We start from the raw sequence: 19,152 nt of genomic DNA on the forward strand, positions 1-19,152 counted from the left end.
TGTTGAACTATTAACTTAATGTAAAACCATTACTTAGAAAAAATAGCCTCCTCTGCAGCCATCATCTGTGGTAAGAATATGTGCTCTCATTCCTTCCTGCATCTGTCCTAAGCTGGCTCACTCTTGGTGAGCTGTGGTCAGGATAGGAGGTTGATGTGACTCCTGTGAGGTATTATGTGGCAGCAGGCCACCTGGGAAGTGAAAAGCATTTGCCACTCAACTTCTGTTGTTTCCCTCAGAGATGAAAAGGGAGAATTGTAAGTCAGGGATGTTTGTCTCTGAGAAGCTGGACTTTGCTCATTTAATATTTTGGTTGGTGAAAGCATTCTCTTCTTTCTTCCACCATAGTGGTTCCTAGATATCTTCTCTAATTGAATAGGGAAGCATCATATATGCTTTATTCTTTGAAACTTATTTGTGTCCAGTTGTTAAATCTGCTTTTTGCATGTTTGTTTGTTTCGGCATTTTCAAGCCTTGTGCAGGAGAGGCCATGTTTATGTAGAAGAGCCATTTAGGAAATTATATCTGGGATGGGAATTGGACTATGTCACTCCTGGGCTTCAGGATCTTCAGAGTTATTATTCTGCTAGAGGGAGCCCTAAGTCCTGCTGTAGCATTAAAGAGCCTTGGTCACCTTGTCTTGCCATTCAACACTCCTCTTGGCACCTCCTGCCTCCCTGGATGTTTCACGCGAGCAGGGGTGCTGTATGTACCCTTGAGTGGGACTGTTCACTGGTGCTTCTTCTCCGTGCACAGGCTCCTTCCCTACTGGGGAGCCTTCCTTCACCATCCTCTCATTATCCTTATGACTCTTCCAGGGTTTTCTTCCTGATCCTCCTAGGTAGGATGAGAGACTTTCTTCTGTGTTCTTGTGATACCTGTGTCTGTCATGTACTCTTGCATTTATCTACCGGTATGTGCCTAGCATCCAGAATAGTGCTCAACAAATACCTATGGAAACTTTGGGTGGATTTCATTTTTATATTATACTAGAGGTCTGGTGCATGAAATGTGTGCATGGGGCTCGGGTGGGGTGTCCCTCAGCCCAGCGTGCACCCTCTCCAATCTGAGACCCCATGGGGGATGTCTGATTGCCTGTTTAGGTCCGATCCCGTAGGACATCTCTCTCATTTCCTGGGACTGCTGGCTCCTAATCACTCACCTGCCTGCCTGCCTGAGTGCACCTAACCACTCTGAGTGCACCTAACCACTCTGCCTGCCAGCCTTAAAGCCCTCTAACCATTCCCCTGCCAGCCTGATTGATGCCTAACTGCTCCCTTGCCGGTATGATCTTCTCCAACTGCCCTCCCCTGCTCACCAACTGCCTTCCCCTATGGGGCTGAGGGGACTGGGGGATTCTGGTTAGATGAGGCAGGGCAAAAGGGACTGAGGGACTGAGGCTGGATGAGGCAGGGCTGATGGGACTGGATGCTGCCATCTTGTGGCTGTGGGCACCACCATCTTGTGAGAGTGTGGCAGTCAGCATATTCCCTCTTTATTGGCTGTGGGTGCTGCCATCTTGTGAGAGTGTGACAACCAATTAGCATATTTCCTCTTTATTAGATAGGATTCTAATCAATGGATAGTCTGTCTCCCCACTACAGTTTGAGGGCAGGGATCATGCCTAGTCATCATCACATGCTTACTTCCTGACAAAGGTTCCCAAAATGGTTTGAGTGGAAGGCAGGCAAGGCTGGCCTATAGAGTGAGCATTTTAGCAGCAAGGAGAGTTTTCCTTTAACTGCAGTCATTTGTATTAAGTCTTGAATGTACAGGCAGAACCTCATTCTGTGGCTTTGTGACTGGTGCAAGGGAATCCCAGAATGCTGTGGGGTAAGAACCATGCTCTGTTACTCACCCATTGCCACCCCCTTGTTTTTGAAATAGGAATGTCTCTTGTATGGGCAAGTGTTGATGAAAGCACTCATCTCTCAGAGAAAATGCCTGTCAGTGATGTTGATTACCCTGTTGATTGCTGATGCAGGAAGACATCAGTTTAAAAAAGTAGGTTATGAAAAGGCAACATTAATTATCATCCTTTAAGGGAAATAACTGTCATTTTCACATGATTACTGTAGAGCCCAATACAGGCTGTGTGTATTGTATGCCTTATTTCATTTCTACAGTGATTTTGGTATGAGTGCTGGCTGGATTTAGGTACTTAGCTCCTAGGAGCAGATCACAGAGGTATTTTTTTTTTTCAGTTCCCAGAAAAAGATGGTATAAATGATGGTATAGAGATTTTAAAAATATGAGTCTTTCTTTCCCTAACCTGCTTAGATCCAGTGAGTGCCCAGCAGGTAGTGAAATGAATAACATAGGAAAATCCAAATTTGTTAGGAGAGCAGAGAGATGTGAATTTTTAATATTTTCTGCATTTTCTGTGTTGCTGAGGGCTCTGTCTGAAGCACACGCCTTGTCCTTGCAGTTGAATCCTTCCTGGGCTAGAAGAAGGGGTTCCACTTTGCACGATGCCCTAATGGTCTGAGAGTCCATGATGTTGGGGGCTCTGCTGCCCTCACAAGTCTGAGGACCCCTGGATTACAAACAGAGGAACTTCGCCTGAAGCCCATGGCTCTCATGGCATGGCTCCTTGCTCCTAACCCGAGTGAAAGAAAATGAGAGAGAAGGCTGGTCTTAAGACATATTCCTCCCTCCTGCTTCTATCTAAATGGAAGCATTGAGCAGGCAGCAGGGCTGGTCTGGGTACTGCCACCTCTGGAATGCCTGGAATGCATTGGCCTTCTGTGAGTGGTTGTTCCTCTGCATGGAACCCCCACCCCCCCACCCCGCCACTGGCCTGGGAACCAGGAAGAGTCACTCAGTCTTACCGTAGAAAGGAGACAAGTGAATCGGGGCAGCCTTAGGACAGTGATGTCCATCGCGAAGGTCTCAATGCCTATGGAACTCTTTTCTATAGCGAGCCAGCTAATCTGCTGTGGTGTGACAATGCCACCTCAGAAGGACATTTCCTTTCCCAGGCCTGAGGTTACTAGGTTCTTTGGTCACCATTAGCCTATCCTCAGGGCCACCACCCTTGCCCAGAGAAAAGGAGAAAAGTTGGCTATGACCACTGTAAGTATTGAAGTGCCATGCTTTCCTCGCCCTCTGTTCCCATCTATGATGAGTCCCCCTGCTTCCTTCTTAGCCCTGACTTACACTAAGGGGGCTGCTGACCTTTCAGTCCCTGATTCCTCACCCTAGAGCATGGGGATTGACAACATATCCTCCTGGTAGGCTGAAAGATGGCCAGTCTTGTCTGTTTCCCCCGCAGGAAGTGCCCAGGTTATGCCTGTTGGGGTCATTGTGTTCCCAGGGAGCAGCTCAGTGAGCAACTGACTGGAACTTTGCAAGAAAGGGAGGCACTAAAGACATCTACCTACTTGGAAATTCTCTCTCCCCATTTACTATTGGAAAGAATTGAACTGGCAACTGTATGTACTTCACAATTTGTGTAAATTTACCAACCAAGAAGCTCTTGGGATATTTTTGTGTAAATGTTGGGTTGTCAGATGATTTGGTAGGGAGTCTTGTCATCTTAGGATCAGAATCAAGGGTTAGTGGGAGCATTGGCTCCGTGGAATGGGAGACATTACCTTCTGAGCTTGCAGACAACAGGAACTGGACTAAGAGTGGGAGCTGGGATGCACAAGATCGTGGATCGTGAGTTTGATGACAGCATCAAGGCCATTCCTTTACTTGACGTGTATCTATTGAGTCCCTATTCTGTGTCCAATACCATTCTAGGCACTGGGGATACAGAAAAGACAGAGGAAGTGGGGAAATAGGTAAATCATATCGAGGCTGAAAAAGAATCAAGTGGGGCATGAAACAGCATTTGCGTTCTTCGCTTTGTGGAGACCCGAATGAGGGCATAGTCAGGGCAGTTTCCAGGGTGAAAGAGTTCTAAGAGGAAGAAACAGCACATACAGTTGCCTGTGGCAGGAACAATCAAGACCTTGTGTGAGAGCTGTGTGGGTAGTGTGAAGGACAAGGTCCTGAGTTAGGAGGGCGAGTTGCTGGAACTGGACTAAGAGTGGTGCTGGGCAGATTGCAGGGTTTGGGTTTTATTAATATTCTGATTGTGATGGATGCGTGTGGAGTTTTAATGAAGGGCAGGTGGAGGGGGCCCTGATCAGATTTATATTTTATAAAGATTTATATTTTATTTAGCTGCTGTGGAGAACTGGCTGTAAGACGCAAGGGTGGAAGCTTAGATACCTAAGAATGTCGGGTAGGAATAACTGTTTTCCTTTGTAAGGTGATGGTGGTGTAGCTCAGGTGAGGGGAGGGAGATGGTGAGGAGATCGGCTACCTCATTTCCCAGCGACCAGCCCCTCTCTGTCTTGTCTCTCGCTATCTCTCCTATGAGTGATTTCACTCCTACCACACACTCACCTTGTACTTCCCCTAGATCTATACTCACTTTGTTTCTTTAAATATCATTTACTAGTATTTCCTGAAATAATAAACATGTGTATGTAAACATACTCACTTGCTTGCCACTTCTTTGACTTTCTCTCCTGTTGGCATGCAAGTGCCAGAATCCCTCATTTACTTCTGAGTCCCAAGTGCCTATAGCAAGCATGTCAAACTCAAAGGCTAACACAGGCCAAATAAATAAGGTTTAAGTTTATGTATGTGGGCTGTAAAAATACAAAAGCTTCAATTTTCATAGAAACATAGGTTTATTTTGATAGAGACATGCTGAATACAAAGGGCTGAAATAATGAGTAATCGTTAACATAAAATGATAGAACATTTTAATAAAAGTTAATATTTTTTCTTGAATATTAACTTACCAGACACTGAATAACTGCACAAATTAATAAGTGTAATGCAAACCAACCTATTTTTCTTGTTCTCCAAAAGGAAATATTTCCTGTTGTGCACACCAAACAAGTCAGTCTAAGACTAATGACGTGGCAATTTTGGATGCTAAAATATTCACTGCTAGTATTAGTGGAGAGAAATGGTGTACCTGTGGGTAAGGCGTGTGAGGGAAATGAATGCAACATGATTATAGTAATCAGTCACTAGCGAATGTTGTAGTGCGTTATTAATAATTATGTATAACAGGATATCGTAAATTAAGTTATGAAATTTTTATTTAAATGTTTCTTACATAGCATTATATTGGCTGGGTCCTAAAGATATTTGTTTTAGTCAGCATGTGGTCACGAACTTGACATGCTTGGCCTAGAAGCTCAAAATACTTATGAAGAGTGCATGAAATGGAAGGACAACCAGCTGATGCCCCGATTACATAATTTCTATTTGAAAAATTGCCACAACTGGCACAAATGCAGTGCTAAACACTAAAAACATCACAACGTAATACCAATTTCATAAAAGTGAAGAAGTATTTAACACTTTGTAGGGGTGTTGAACTCAATCAGAGAAGGGGCCAAAATCTAAAATCCAGCCTAAATCGCGGGCCGAATGGTTTACTGAACAGTCATAAACTGACAATGTCATAAACTGACAGCGGAGTGCAGTGATGACAGCGCGGTGCGGGCCACATTGCAAGGCCTGGCGGGCTGGATTTGGCCCGCGGGCCTTGTGTTTGACATACGTGCTTTAGAGTTTAAATAATAGGTGGAAGATATTTGTGTCAGTCATGGAGAGATTTTGCTTGTGGTGAAGGCAGTGATAAGGAAAAGGAACAATTTTGCCGAAACCGGTTTGGCTCAGTGGATAGAGCATCCGTCTGTGGACCAAAAGGTCCCGGGTTCGATTCCGGTCAAGGGCATGTACATTGGTTGCGGGCACATCCCCAGTAGGGGGTGTGCAGGAGGCAGCTGGTCAGTGATTCTCTCTCATCGATGTTTCTAACTATCTATCTCTCTCCCTTCCTCTCTGTGAAAAATCAATAAAATATATATATTTTTAAAAAGGAACAATTTTGAATATATTGATTTGTTTTATTGAAAGTCATCACTTTCATTTACATCTAATACAATCCTTCTGTTAATTTGTGTTTTGTTGGAAAAGACTTTCAGGGAAGTAGTTAATTTCCCCCAGTACTATCTGTGTTCTCAAAGTTAATTTTCCCAAATTACAAAGTTGGTAATTCTATCATCGGAAAGCACATACTCTTCCACAGGGAAATGAACATGTGGCCACTCCAAGAATGGATAGTGAGAGCAAGTGGGGATGGAGAAGAGCAGTGAACCCCGTCCCTCTGAGGTATGGGCAGCCAGCAGTCACTGCTTTCACTCTAGATTCATGCCTAAGGGAGCCTCCTATGTGGCCTTGGGCAAATTCCTTACCCTTACGGTACCTTAGTGCTCTCATCTATAAAATGGGGATAATAACAGTATCTACCCTATAAGTTGCTTTAAGGATTGAGTTAATACATTTACAATGTCTGGGATAGCAATTACTCAAAACATTTCAGCCATTATTATTGAACTAGTGACCTGGTGCACATTTGTGCACATTAAAAGGGAATTAGAGGAAATATGTTAATATTTTTATTTGCCTTTTTTCTATAATAGAAGTGTCAGACATGAAAGAAAATTAGTAAAATGTATATGAAAATCTTCCTCCGATCAGAGTCTGGGGAGCGCTCAGGAACCAGAGTCAAGTCACTGCCCACCCATGCACACCTCAAAATTGCATGAGACTCAGACCCGGCTGGCCCTACCCCCGTCAAGTCCTGTCAGGTGGGGGCCACAACCTCAGGTCCCCTGGCCTGGTGCCTGGTGAGAGTGAAGCCTCAGGTCCCTCGGCTTAGCTCTGGGTGGAGGGCACAGCCTCAGGTTCCCCGGCCCAGCACCCATGTGGGGGATGCAGTCTGAGGTCCCCCAGCCTGGCACCAGGGCGGGAGCGCCTTGAGGTCCCCCATCAAGCCTCACCTGACAGGGGGTGCTGCCTGAGGTCTCCTGTCAAGCCCTACCGGATGGGGGGCACGGCCTGAGGTCCTCTGTCAAGCCCACCAGGCAAGGGGTGCAGCCTCAGGGCCCCTGCCCTGGACCAGGTCCATGCAGCCTCTGGTCCCTGCTGATTGCTCGAAAAGGCTCCTTACAAGAACTCGGCCTCTGCTGTGGGTGCAGCCATCTTGTGTTATGGAACCCCTGCCTCTGCTATGGGTGCAGCCATCATGTTATGGTGTGATGGTCAATTTGCATAGTACCTCTTTATTAGGTAGGATGGGGAAAATTTTGTTGTCATTAGCAGTTGGTGTGAATTTAGGCAGATCAAACTTACCTTATTTGGACCTGGGTTCTGAGCCATTGGGTATTGAGTCAATTTGAAATGTATGTGTGCGGGAGTATTCTGACACAAGGTGCTGTACTGCAGTCTGATTCTAATGCTAACCATCTGGGGTTTTGTGGATACCATAAGTTAAAGGGTGCAGTCCTCAACAAGACTGCAAGTAGGGTTCTCAGGCCTCTGTCACTTCTGACTGATTGACTGACTGACTGACTGACTGACTACAAATCCAGGGATTCCCATGACTATCTCAGGTCCAATAACTCACTAGAATGACTCACGGGATTCAGAAATGTGCTACACTTATGGTTACAGTTTTATTTTGAAGGATATAAACTGGGACCATCTAAATGAAGAAACACAGAGGGTAAAGTCTGAGAATGCTCTCAGTGCTCACTTCCACGCCCTCTTCCTGTGGGATTTAAGGTGCATCACCTTCCTACAACATTTATTCACTAATTACGAAGCTCCATAAAGCTTCGTGTCCAGAGTTTTCACTGGGTTTTTATTACGTGGGTGTGATTGATTGAATCATTTGGCCTTGTGGTGGAACTCAATCTCCTTAATCTGGGCTGGCTCCAAGCCCCAACCCTCTGATCAATGGCTGGTCTTTCTGGTGATCAGCCCCTAATCTGAGTCTTCTCATCTCTTAGCATAAACTCAGGTGTCTCTCAGGGGCTCATGAATAACAATGACACTTCTGTTACATGGGAATTTCCAGGGTTTTAGTCTCCTGTTTAGGAACCAAGGACAAGCACCAGCCAAAAAAATTTTTGTCATACAATAGAGGATTATATTCCAGATAGCAAGGTACAAGATAGTGTCCTGTGAGGCAGCCCAGCTCTTGTCTTGGTATCCTCGCTCTAGTCTGGTGTCAGGTTGGAGTTACGATGAGGCAGTAACATGCAATTAGTCTTGATAGCTCCAGCTTCTCTTTCTTTAGAACAGCTTTATATAGTCTCCTAGTGATTAAGCTGTCTTTGGGATTTTATAGTGACCTTTTATTAAGTAAGTTGCAAAGTCAGCATTTTAAAATTTGAGTCTTTAAAAATGTGTCTTTTAATTTGTCTTGTGATGCTGTGTGAATGCAGTGAATTACTGACTGGTCATAGCTGTCTTTCTGGTTCCCAGAGGTATCCTCCACAAGTGCACCCCAGCTGTGGGGGGACATGGGTGCTGGCTTGTGGATGGGCAGTCATTCTTTTTGCATCCTGTGTTCTTGAGCACTGAATGCTTGTGGTCTGGTGATTTGCAGGTTTGTGGTAAGACTTGTCCTGTGGCTGTGTTTGCTATTCTGTGATCATTAGTGAATGCCCACCGGATTTTACCATTTGTTCTTTGATTCCTGTAGTAGTGTGGTCTTTATAGTCCATCTCTTTGATTCTCTGTATCCCAGGCTGCTCACTAATGTGAATATCACAGTATAAGTTGGTCCTAGCAATTAAAGATTGAGTATTTCCAGAGGCTTTTTCATCTTTTCTGAAGCATTTGTATCCTGCCCCTCAACCTTTGTTCCATAGCATTAACCAGAAGGGCTTATCTGATTAGGGCTTAAGTGGCTGAAGCACATTAACTACGTAGGTACAAAGCTCAAAATAGGCCCCTTGCTTTCAAATCACTTTTTTTTTTCATTGTAAAATAGATATACTATAACATTTATTGTTTCAACCATTTTAAGGGTATAGTTCAGTGGCATTAAGTATATTCACATTGCTATGCAGCCATCACCACCGTCCAGCTCCAGAACCTTTTTATTTTCCCAGCTGGCCCCTTTGAACAATGACTCCCACTCACCTCAGCCCCTGGCAGCCACCACTCTTCCTTTTGTCTGTGACTTATTCTTCCAGTACCTCACATACACAGGCATACAATATTTATCCTTTAGTCTCTAGCATAATATCTTTAAGGTACATCCATGTTGTAGCATGTGACAGAATACTCTTTTTAAGGCTGAGTAATATTCCTTTGTATGTGTATACCACATATTGTTTGTTCATTTATCCATTGATGGACATTTGGGTTGCTTTCACCTTCGGTTATAAAAGCCTAATATGCAAATTGTCTCTTCGACTGAGAGTTCGGCTGCTTGTTATGATGCCTGCTGACCACCAGGGGGCAGCACGGAACATGGTGGGTGTTGGCAATGCGGTGCTGTCAGTAGGTGGCAGTGGAGATGCTGCTGGCCCCAATGGGCACCGATGAGAGTGGGACCGAGGCAGAAGGGTGGATCAGATGAGTGGGTGGTGCCAGGCCAAGGTGGGTGTGCATGGGGCCTGATTGCCCCACAGATGGTGACCAGCTGAGGGAGCCAGGCAGGGTCCCAATCAGCGGGGGGGGGGGGGGGAGGGGGGGGGGTGGCGGCGCCACCATCTGGCTCCCAGGTGCTGAGGGAGCTGGGTGGGGGCCTGATGACTCCCAGGCGGAGGGAGGCATGTGGGGCCTGGGGGTCCAGGTGCTGCCCAGGGCCCAGAGGTCAGCTTGGATCAGCCCTTCCATGCCAGATGCTCACGCTTCAATCACCAGCCAGGCCTAGGTGCCCTGCACCTGTGCACCAATTTCATTCACCAGGCCTCTAGTTACAAATAACGCTTCTGTGAACTTGGTGTGCAGTTATGTTTCAGTCCTTACTTTCAGTCCTTCGGGGTACATTCCCAGAAGTGGAATTGTTGGATCCCAAATCCTTTTTTTACACCAGAAAACAAATATGTTCTTTTATGTGATTAGTGTGATCAGGCAAATAGTTGCATGCCAAAGTAATGAACCTAGGCCACTTTTTGATGATTGTGCCAATGGGAAGTTAGTCTACTTTCCGATTTGGTGTGCTAGAACAGAATCTGTGTTCATCATTGATGGAACTACCCTACAAATGGTGATGCTTAAAGTGTGAATAAAGGTGGGTGTGATTGATAAGCAGTAGTTCCCGTGATCCCTACACCAGATGTTAATTTTCTCCCTTTCTTTCATTCTTCCAGGTAGTTCCCATGTGGTTGCATCATCTAGACTTTGAAACCAGATTACCTGGGTTTATACTCCAGCTCCTCCAGTGACCAGGTGGGCAAATTACCTAATCTTCCTTTACCTCGTCATCCCCATCATACAATGCAGTTATGAATACAGCACTGCTTCAGATTTGTGAATCACTTAGAACCATTCCTGGCATATAGTAAGTGCCTGCTAAACGCTGTGGTTGTGATTTCTATTAGCAGTAGCCATTTGCACCTATCTGATTGGCAAATAATTTCTTGAAGGGACAATAATATATTGATAATAGAAATTATTATTATCTATTATATAAAATAATATTATCTCTCTTTGGTGAGAGTGTAGGGTATATGGGCATACTTATACCTTGCTAGTGGGGAGTACAAATAGTTTTCTGAAAGAAAATTTGGGAACATTACTATGTCAAAAGCCTAAAAATCCTTTTATGTGATTTGGTATTTCCTTCATTCTAAGGAAATATCTGAAATTGCAAAGGTAGGAGTAAAAAACAGTTTATTGTTATGTTATTTTTTAATATGAAAAAATTGAGAAAAATTAAGCATACATGCCTAATACTATGAGATTATGCAAGTAAGATATGATATGTAAAACAATGGAGTATTGTTTAACTTTTACATTGTGATAAAAAATATTCTCATGGGAAAGTGTTTAAAATGTGTTAAGATATGAAAGCAGGCTATAAGAAAGCAAGTATAATATTTTGTGATATACATGTTTTTTTTGTGTGTGTGTGTGTGTAATTTTTTTTTTTCAAAATCATCCTACCAGTAAATATGTACAGATGGTGGAATGATAAATAATTTTTAAAATTCTTGGTGATTTTCTGGTTATTTGGCCCTAAGTAAATTTTTGGCATCCAGCAAATATGTTTCTATTAGAGAAAAAGGCAGTAATTTCACTTGGAAAAAGAAGATTCTGGTTGGTTATATGAAGTTTTAAGAATGAAGGGCACAGAGGAAGAATTCTGCAGAGTGGGTTCCCAGCACCCACTGATCCGCTGACCTTGTGCCCAGGCTGTGGTGCCCTGGAGCTCTCTGCCCAGCCAGACTCCAAGGCCTGAACTTGAATGTGAACCCTGCTCTCCATTCCCCAAGTCTGTTGGCATCAGTGGATGCATGGCAGACACCCCTCCCATACATACTCAGAGTGCAGTGGTTTCTTAAGATTTTCCAGCTGAGACATGGAGTGGGGGAGGGCACGAGTTTACTGGAGTTCCTGAAAGTTGGAAGGGCGCTGTTTAATGGAGTGTGATGAAAGCTGACTTCGGCTGGATCCCATTTTTGAGTGTTGTTAAGTCTCCCTGGCATGCCTCTTGCAGATATTTATGTCCTTGTAGTTTTGTGCATAAAATGTGAAATGGGTAAAAATAATCTTGCTTGCTGTTCAGAATTGATCCTAAGCAATACATCTTCCACTGGACGTGGGTGCCAGATGGCCACACACCTCCTACTGGGTTAATGAATAGGCATTTGCTGCAAACCTTGAGTTGCTCTTGAATCGTTCAGTTCACTCAAACATGAAGCTCAGCCAGTGACAATTAGCTTTTGTAAACCCCCCCCCCCCCCCCCGCCCTCGCCCCTTTGGATTTTAGGAAGGAGGAAGAGGTGACACTGTCTCTCCGGAATAATTTCCAATGGGTTGGATTAGTTTTATTGCTAGTGTTGTTTAGCCATGTCTCCCTAAGTAAACATATGTTGTGCCAACTCCTGGGAAAAGTAAATTTCATCTTAGAGCTGTCTCTAATGGTAGCTTTAAAATGAAGTTCTACTTCTGCCTGAGGTGGAGCAGGATGTATGCAGGTATTCCTGTGAATGAGGCCAGAAAAAATGGGGCTCGTGACTGAAATACCAATTCTGACATGATGTTCCCAGGATTTTTATTGTAGTCTGGGTTGTTTCTACAACCTTGAGCAGCAACAAGTAGGCATATAGTAAAATATTAATGCCATCGGCTCAGTAGTCTCTCAAATCTTGAAGATAAGATGTCTGGGTGCTGTGCCATAATAATAAATGTTTGAATCAATCTAATCAATTCATTTCACTGGTTGTGTTGGTCCTGCCATCATAAATTCTTTCTCTTTCCCTGGAGTGCAGATCCCTTGGTCTATATATGGAGAATACGTTGTGCTCTAATCATTAAAGCAGGTTCTGACATCCTGCCTCCTTTCAGGCCTTTGTAGAGATAGGAGCGTTCCCTAATCTGTCCTCACTTTCTGCTGTGGTTAATACCCTGGTGGACTGTGTACTGTGAGCATTGATGCCTCTCCTTGATACTGGTATTGTGGTTCAGATGGTCCCTGCTATTATAAGAACCTCAGGCAATAAAGAGTTGAAGTTGGGAGCTATTTTACCAAAATCCAGGAGACTTTTCTCTATGACCTGAAGGGTTGCTCAGGCCCTTAAGGTCCAGCAGTATTTTATTAGTGGCTGTGAAGGTCACATATCTATATTATATTCATTATCTCTGATCTCAAATGTCCCCAGAGCACAGTGGAATTGGTGTTATACATACTGGAGGTTGTCATCCTCTAGGACTAAGCACCCTTTGGGGTGTTCCTGTCAACAATTGGGATTCCTTCAGATCTCCATACCAATGTGGTTCCATTTCCCACCCACCCAAAAGGGCGACGTGAATCTGAATTAGTAGGTACTGTACTAGAATTGACTCCTTTTTAATTTTAATAAATACAACACCCTGGACAGTTTTAAACTTGACTTAGAAAATATTTTTAAGTATGAATTTCCTGTTTTGGAGAAGGATTTCTCTTTTTAGAGGCTCTAAAATAGTATTTTTATTGTAGTCTCGGCATTGTGTGTAACAATTCTTACTTTATTATCCACTTAATGTTAGATTATACTTTTCTAGAAGTTACCCTAGAAATTAGAGGGAAGAAAGATCTGAACATTTTAATCATGGAGTCAGAAATGTCCCATAATATCCTGTTCTTATTTCCAGTATGGGTTGTAGCACATCTGTATATATAAAGTCCTAAGCAACTGTTCCAACCAGACGACCTGATTACCAGATGACCAACCGGTAGCTATGATGCACACTGACCACCAAGGGGCAGATGCTCAATGTAGGAGCTGCCCCCTGGTGGTCAGTGCTCTCCCACAGCCAACTTCCCTCCGCTGGCCAACCTCCTGTGGTCCCTCCCCCTGTTCCAACTGCCCCCAGCTTCCCAGCCCTGATCACCGTGATTGGGACTGGGTGAGACTGCCCTGATTGACTCTGATCACTGGCCAGCCAAGGGACCCCACCCATGCATGGAATTCATACACTGGGCCTCTAGTTGTTTTATAATTAAATAGAAGCCCAGTGCACGAAATTGTTGCTTTTGTTGGGGGAGAGGGTGCCTCAGCCCATCCTGAGCCTTCTTGCAGTTCGGGACCCCTTGCTCCTTAGAGTCCACCTGTAGCCAAGGTGGGAAAGGCTCTATGACCACTAGGGGGCAGCTCCTGCATTGATCGTGTGCTCCTTGGTGTTCAGTGTGCATCATAGCGATTGATCATTCAGTGGTTTGGTCGATTTGCATATTAGGGTTTTATTTTATATAGAATATCTGTAATCTCTGTTCCTGTCACTCACAATGAGCTCTTTGTGGAATGGGCTTCCTTTAGCCTCATTCATTTTTGAATTCCTCGTGCCTGCTGCCTTAAGTTAATCCCACTGGAAATCCCCTAGAGCCCGTTAGTGTCTATAATCTTTGTTGTAATTGAGACCTGGGGTGTCGGGGTTGGTGAGGAGAGGACTGGGCTGAGGATCTCCGTTCCCAGGCTATTTTTTGTTTTTTTGTTTTTTTGTTTTTTTTTTTGTGTGTGTAGCTGGTGTTATGGAGCAAACTTTATTCTCTGTTCTCGGCTGCTGGCAAGGGCCCTGGGTTAGTTCTTAGAGGACTGGGGAGGCTAGGCTTTGCTGCACCTGTCACTAACTTGAGCTTTCCAGCAAGTCAGTCACTATATCTGGGCATCCAGAATAAATGGTCTTAAAGGCCCCTCTACTTTTAAAATGCTGTGTTTTTAAGAATAAGTATGGCTTGCTTGATTTTGGTAGAATTTCAGGGTAAAGAGTTACAACAATTCTTATGGAATTAAAAATAACTTTTTCTCAATTTATCATTCAAGGCAGCTCCCCTTAAGCTCCTGTTTAGTACTCTAGACATGGCCTCCTTTGACAGTCGAATTTTCTCATTGATCTACATTGTTCTTTAACTTTTTGTTAGACATTTGTTCAGTTCCTGTGCCAAGCTCTATGCAGTTAGCAGAAGTGGAAATTTTCTCTGAACACAGATTTTGTCTATATTGGCTTTGTGCATGGGAATTATGACCCAGGATCTAGCTTTGGTAGTTCAAAGAAGATGTTTTCCCTTATCTCTGAAAAGAGAAGATTTTAGGTTGTTGCTTCTGGTGCTTAGGCAGTATGAGGTATGTGGGTATAGTTTTATTTTCGTCTTCAGCTCTTGAGGTTAAAAAAAAATCTTCATGGTATCTAAGGGAACTTCTTAAAACATTGTTTAATGTATATGTGTTTTCTTTTTTGATTCAAGGTATGATATCTTTTCAAAGCAAAAGGATCATTCGGAAAACATGATAGCTCAGATTTCATAGTGCCTTAGTTAATTTTTTCCTATTGGGTGCAAAATTGTTTTTCCATTAAATGCAACTCCTAATAAATGGTGGTTGATGCTTGTAAGCATCAAGGATCTTTAGCTCCTTTAAGAAGGGGTGTCTCTTATCTTAACAGACTAAGTAAGTCAAAATAGTTTAAGGAGAATATTTGGGCTTATTGGATTTACAAGGAGATTACCTTAAGTCATGGGCTCTGCCTTTGAATTTTAAACCATTTACTCACAAGTTAGCACTGTTAATTCAACAATTTCACTCATTAGCTCACCACACGTCTGCTGCTTTCTTGCTGTGCCAGGTCCTGAGATGCATGCAGTGGAGGACAGTAGGGGTGGAAGGTCTGGGATGGGAGGAAGAGCAAGCAGCTCTTGCCAACAAGAACCAAGCAGACTCGAAGGTAGCAGGCATACATATCCTAGTATACTTCAAACTATTTAAGAAATCCTCCATTTTGACACTTGAACTTGGCTATGATGAGGAGTTTTTCAGGTCAGGTCTGCTTCCAGGCAGAGGGAAAAGTAATAGTATTGGGGAAGTAATGCTAGACTTGCTCCAGAAGTGTGAATAATCTCCATGGAAATTATTGGTAGAAAATTCCCTTCAAAAGGTAGATTGGTGCCTTGATGGCTGGGAGAGGACCTGTGTTTTCAGGCGGTCTAGCTCTTAAAACCTGAGGCTTGGGATTAAAGGGAGGTTTTTGTGCCCCTGATACAAAACTCGCTGACCTTTGGTGTTAAAGATGATGGTGTCTACCCTATTGTTGGGCGGAGAAGGAAAAGGAAGTATGAAGGGATACTTACCTTATTCCATGTAGAAAAGAAATCCCTGGTATTAGACTGCGTATGCAGCTGCTCTAATAGAAACCCAAAATAATAGTGACTTAAACGATTAAACGAGACATAGTTATTTTCTGTTACATTAAAATCTGCTAGAAAGACATTTGTTCTGCTCAAGTCCCAGGGGCCCAGGATCCTTGCATTGGGTCACTCTCCCTTCTTCAGTGTTGGTCTCTGTTGTATGGCCCAGGATAAGGGAGGAAGAGGATGGGAGATGATGACCAGAAGCTGTGCATGGGCAGGGTGTCATGCATTGCCCCTGGCTCCAGGGGATGCTGATGTTGGGCTCCCCTACTGATTGTGGGAGAAGGGGAAGGGCATGGGGAGCACTCCCCTACACAGCCTCATCTGGACCCTGTCATCCTTAGCTGAAGCCTTGGTAATTGGAAATGAAAGTTTCTTCAAATCCTAACCAGCCAAGGGTGGCCACAGCTCACTCTCTCCAAATTGTTTTTGCTGAAGAATAAAACATGTTATTATCTCTGTCTGCTTCTTCAGCTCTCTGAGCCTGACAGCCACTTCAGGCTCCCTTCTGTAGCCTCCCCAGCATGGTCAGTACAGATGCATTGCTGGGCACACACTCTTCTTGCTCTCGTGTCTGCCCAACTCTAGGCATTCTCACATTCTGACCTGGCAGTCTTAGTCCTGCCAGGCAAGTGGCAGGAGTTCCCAGAGGTGTGCTGGAGTCCAGCGGATGTGAGGCTTGGAATCTTGGGCCATCTGGACTCTCTCCAAGGAGGTGAGTTAATAAGACCTCTGGGGTATTTGTGCACCTGCTGTTCTGTTGGTGTGGGTGAGCATAGTCCACCTGCCTTTGAGCTGCTTGTAGCAGCTGCTCCCAAACCTGCCTCTTGATCCACGTCACCCGGAAGAGAGGCAAGGTGAGATGTGTGTGTTCCTGCAGACCAGTGAAAGCCGATTCTTGGGGGTGCTCAGAAATGGACGTTTGTGGAACATCTCCTCCACGTGGGCTTGATGGTGGGCCAGGTTTGGGAACCGCCACATTGTAACCATTCTCTTACTACTTATTGATTGTACCACATTTCCTTCCTTTGAGGGATTTATGTTACAGCTTTGCTTGTAAATGCTAGGTGCTGGGCTATTTCTGCCACTCAGTGAGTATGAAAGAGACAAGAGTTTATTTTCAGATGAATGGTATTTGACTCCCTTAAAATGTATCCTTGTGGCATATTAAGTCGTCTTAAAACATTTTGGTTAACAGAAGGTAAAAACTAGCACTCTGGAAAATGTTGTGTGTGTGTCGTTTCAGAGAAATTAAATTCTTTCATATCTTCCAAAACTGGTGATAGATTTTCAAGTAAACACTAAACTACATCCTGGAGTCTTCATGCTGAACCAGTGCTTCTCAGGGAAATCTTTTGCACATAATTTGATTACATTCTAAGAGTTCTGAGTTCCAGTTTCTAATTGCATGCCCTGCCTACATCCTCCAGCTCCTGGAGGAAGGCAGAGTGCTTTCTGATAGGACTCAGGGCTTGTGGATCCCAAGATACACAATCTGGCAGAAAGGGGCTGGAACTTGGAGGAAGTCAGGGCAAAGTGGGAAAAACTGGGACTAGCTGTTGACTGAAAGCCACTTGTTCTTTGTGCCACCTATGGACTGTCAGGCTCAGGGCTGGCTGCTGACTGCAGCTGCATTTTGTTTGCTTGCTCTGTTTTAATTTTCTAAAAACAGTAGCCTTTACTTCATTCTTCCACTCACAGTGTGGGATGGAGCATTAAATTTCTGTTTGGAAAAACATAATGAATTTTTGCCCTGTTCTACTTGCTGTTCCAACAACTCTTTGATGTCATTGTTCTGTAATTTTCCCCAACCTGTTGATCTCTAAAATATCCCTTCCATGGTTTTGTCCTGTAGTTACTGGGAATGTTTTTTTCTTCTTCTTCTTAGGGCTGACCTGGAATCCTTTTCTTTTTCTCCTCTTCCCTTATTATTTGGACTTTTAATTTTGGGAAATATGTCCAGAAATCCTTTGCTTGGGAAATGCCTCTGCATAGGGCTTGTCTCTGTTGTACTCATCAGTACTGCTGGTGTTTGAGGGAAGAGTATCGATTGGTTACTGACTGGATGCTCTATGCAGAGGTGGAGCAGGTCCTTGCTGGTAAGGAGCTTGAGTGTTCAGTGGTCTGACAGAAATAATACCGCATGCATAACTAAACTCTTGCAGCCATTGACAGAAGTATGTTTCCAGAACACCTAAGGACTTGTTTTCCTTCTATTTCTTCTTTGAAATGAAGGTCAACTTTTTTGAACTTAAGAATCGATTATGTAGCCCTTTGCAGATAGCAATGTCTTTTATATGATGAGAACTATTTTAGCTGATTCTCCCATCCCTCAGTCAAGGCTGAGAAAGTCTTAACTGTGAGGAATTCTTCTAGAAATAAGTAGATGGCTGACCTTGGTCAGGACACTGCTGACAGTCATGCTTGAAGGTTTTCAGCAGATTTTATGCCCAGGGAACGTGCCCTTCACATTCAGCCCAAATGCTTCAGACAGAGCTGTGTGGCAGTCCCAGGCATTTGGCTCTCTGGAAATATCCCTGGTTCCTGCAGTGTTGCTGGCCTTGCAGTGACACAGGTCACTGCCAGTTGGTGGTGCCCTGGTCACTTTTTTTTTTTTTTTTATAGCTACTCTTTGTCCTTCACCCCCTAAATGTAATGAGATATTCCCAAGTTGGTATAGGACAAGTGCCTTTGTGTCACCTTGTAGCCATTAGCTTTTCTCTACTTCTTCATTCATTTAAGACCATCTGAGTTTGTGCCATGTACTAAGTACTGTTTTCATCTCCAAGGATGCAGTAGTGAGCAGAACAGGTACATGCTCTGCTCTCATGGGGCTTATACAACCAATTGACCATTTGACCTCTTGACTGGTCAACGGGTAGCAATGATGTGCACTGATCACCAGGCTGCAGACAATACAAGGTGCTGCCCCTGGTGGTCAGTATGCTCCCACAGTTGTAACACTTTAAGCCTGCTTAACTGAACAATGGGTGCCAGATGCCGGACCCATGGCTGGCAAGCGTCATCTCTCCCTCAGACACTTTCCCTGCACACCCCTTCCCCATCAGGACTGGGACCGGACCTGGACTGGCATCTGGACTGACTGGGCATGAGCTTGCGGCTGCTTCTTAATCATGGATGTGCTGGTATCGCCCTAGGATGGGCACAGAGCTGCAACCATTGTGGAGTGGCATACAGCCTCTAAACAGTGGTGGAGGCAGGTGCAGTGGGGCCCGGATGAGTGGGAGTGTCATGGTGACCTGCCTGGGCTTGGGCTCCTCCCCAGCCACCTGCCACTTTGAGCACTACTACATCCCTTAGGGCAGTGTTTCCCAAAGTGTAGTACGCGTACCCTCAGGGATACGGGAAGAGTTTGGTGGGGATATGCACTGCACCATGCTTAGCTGCGCCTAACGCCTAATTCTACATTCTCATGAGTACGAGGG

At 44.3% G+C, this 19,152-nt stretch overlaps 1 protein-coding gene across 4 annotated transcripts in view; it reads left to right on the forward strand.

Moving 5' to 3' along the window:
• The window catches only part of MGAT5 (alpha-1,6-mannosylglycoprotein 6-beta-N-acetylglucosaminyltransferase), a 353,212-nt gene that overhangs the window by 61,241 nt on the left and 272,819 nt on the right, over positions 1 to 19,152 (forward strand). For 2 of the 4 annotated variants that reach the window (XM_084892259.1, XM_084892260.1), the window contains exon 3: positions 10,195 to 10,269. The gene's annotated coding sequence lies outside the window, so the exon portion shown is untranslated. Of the gene's footprint in view, positions 1 to 10,190; positions 10,270 to 19,152 lie in introns of all 4 variants that reach the window. The other 2 variants (XM_084892257.1, XM_084892258.1) reach the window with 1 other exon arrangement.

The sequence above is a fragment of the Pipistrellus hanaki genome (assembly GCF_964339955.1).
Source record: "Pipistrellus hanaki genome assembly, chromosome: 8".
NCBI lineage: Eukaryota > Metazoa > Chordata > Mammalia > Chiroptera > Vespertilionidae > Pipistrellus > Pipistrellus hanaki.